At 56.0% G+C, this 2,500-nt stretch overlaps 1 protein-coding gene across 3 annotated transcripts in view; it reads left to right on the forward strand.

Moving 5' to 3' along the window:
• Positions 1-950: 950 nt before the first annotated feature.
• Positions 951-2,500, forward strand: part of A530016L24Rik (RIKEN cDNA A530016L24 gene) — a 10,535-nt gene continuing 8,985 nt past the window's right edge. The window contains exon 1 of one of the 3 annotated variants that reach the window (XM_006515980.4): positions 951-1,262. The gene's annotated coding sequence lies outside the window, so the exon portion shown is untranslated. Of the gene's footprint in view, positions 1,263-2,447 lie in introns of those variants that run through there. The other 2 variants (NM_177039.4, XM_006515981.4) reach the window with 2 other exon arrangements.

Here is a 2,500-nt window from a genome sequence, read left to right on the forward strand (position 1 = left end):
TGGGAGGAACCGGAAAACAGCCAAGGGCCGATAACACAAAGGTCACTGCAATGTTCACTGTGTGTCCAGAGAGGCTGTGACTAGAGAGCCCCACGGCCTCTGCCGCAGGAAGGAAAACAACACTATCCCTTCTCCAGTGTTCACTGCCTGTGGCCATACGAAATCTTTATCCTGCATGAGGCCAGTGACTTATTGGTCCGTGTCACTCAGATGACGTCAGACCGCAGTGTTAAGCAGAGTTAAGAGCAGGGGCAGAAGGTCTGGTGCGTGAGTCTGGCCGTTCTCTGCCTTTAGAAGAGAGGCCATGGTTGTTGCTACTGAGTCATCTGCTTGAACTGAGCCTGAGCCTCCTCATCCTTAGCAGGATCCTGGCCCACAGCGGAATGCATCCCGCTCTAGGCAGACCTGAAGCAGCAAGGCTAGCTCCCCTCCCCAGAATTCCCTGGACAAGTGACGAGAACGATCTGAGGATCCGAGTCACAGTGTCCCTGGAGCTTTATCTCTCCTGGTAGAGACCAGGCTGGAGGCACAGGAGATGTGGGTGAGGGGGTTGCAAGACGACCATCATCGGCTTCATCTCAGGGTTCTACTGGGGTCAGCCAACGTGCCTACATCTGGAACTTGGGCCCTGTGCTCCCAGGGCAGGACACCATATAAAGCCTGAGGCCTTGGGCAGGCTGGGAACCATCTCTAGCTCAAAGTTCTACTGGTAAAGCAGGTCAGAGACTGGACTCAGCCATCACCCCACATCTCCACAGCCTCACGCATCTCTCTACCCTTAACTCCACTGCACAGCTTTCCCAAGAGCTTCTCAGCTCTGAAGCTGGCCTGGTATGAACAAATTGTGCCAAGGTGGACAGGAATAGTGGGGCTGACCCATGCGCAGACCTGGCCTACTGTCCCCTGGGGCCCTGGAAAATAGTACCTCCCAAATCTGGAGCCAGTGGCCTGTCTGCAGCGTTGTCGCAATTTCTGTCAAAGGGGGAGGCAGCCACAGCTCAACCCTTGCTATCCTCTGGCTCTGCAGTTCAGCACGAGGGCCCCGATAGGCAACACAGACGAACAAAAGCTGTGCTCTGTGTACGAGTAGGTAGCCCCTTCGGAAAGACTTCTGTGGAGAACAGCATGGCACACAGGTGCTGCGCAGGGCCCTCCTCTTGAGCACAGCTGACAGAAATCCACCAGGTCCGTGCTGGTCTGTGCCCCACAGCTGTCTGCAGAGCATGGTTGCTTCTTCCTTCATGGGCGCAAGAGGCTGCTAGGTGAGTAAACCAGCTCTGGGGACCCTTTCTGAGTGACCGTCCCTCTTGGGATCAAGATTTCCAGTGACAGGTACAGGCAAGGAAGCAAGTGGTAGGCAGCAGTTAGAAGGCAGTCTGAACGGAGATCACGCAAGTCACCATGGACACGCTCGAGGGTGACCATGATTCCCTTGCACAAGGTCTGAGGGGCTTCCCAGAGTGGGAACAGTCTCTGAGAAACCACAGTAGCTGGTAAAACCAGAACGACATCTGTGTATCAGGAGCTGAGAAGAAGTTGTCTCAACCCAGGTACCTGGTGCTTTGGGAGGCTACACCTGGCCTAGAGCTGCAATAGCCCTAACTAAGCCCATCCCCTGTCCAAAGCCAGGCCATTTTTGGGAGGAGCAGGGGAGTGACCAGTTCCAACCTAGATGTGGGAGGGCTAGCCTCTGGCCACATAGAATGTGCCACATCAGACAGAGTGCAGAACTAGGGGCTGCTCCAGGGGCAGTATGGGGCTGAGTCAGTACGCCAGTCAGACTTCCCTGCACGGCATGTCCCATTAGGCTGACCTGCCCAGTACCTGGAAGCTGGTGAATGACTCTAATGACTCGCAGCCCACCGTGTTCACTTTAGTCTAGGCCCTGCCTAGGGGAGAGTCCACACTGTTCATCTAAGGCTAACCTCATCAACACAACTGAGCTGTTGTGCAGATGCTACATCTATCATGAACAAAGCGCGCGCGCGCGCACACACACACACACACACACACACACACACACACATGAGAGGGTGCATGAAGGCAGTGCCTGTCCCTGCTCCTGGGTCCCTGGCCAGGGGTATGTGAGTAAAGCCAGCAGCCTAGCTGGGAGCCTTCCTGAGGACACTCCCTCTCACCTAAGTCAGGAATGTTGGTATCTGGAGAGCTTCCAGACTATTCCTGGCTGGAGCATGGGATTAGGAACTCCAGCCCTTCCAGGGACCCCCCTCCCCTGACTTCCTGGCCTGCAAGCTGCCTCCCAGGGAGGTGAGTAGGGAGGGAGTATCCACAGCTCCCTGTTTCCTTTCCAGCTGGGAAGAGCAACAGCACACAGCAGCCTCTGCCTTCCCTGCGCCCCCCCCCTCCCCCTGGAGGCCTGTGGTCAAACTGCTAAGGAACCTGGGACTAGACTCAACTCTAGGGGGACACTGGGCTCTGTGTACCACAGCCCTCCTATAGATCCGGCAGACTAGAAGCCGGCAGACTAGAAGCCAACAGG

This window comes from Mus musculus, chromosome 12 (assembly GCF_000001635.26).
Source record: "Mus musculus strain C57BL/6J chromosome 12, GRCm38.p6 C57BL/6J".
Lineage (NCBI taxonomy): Eukaryota > Metazoa > Chordata > Mammalia > Rodentia > Muridae > Mus > Mus musculus.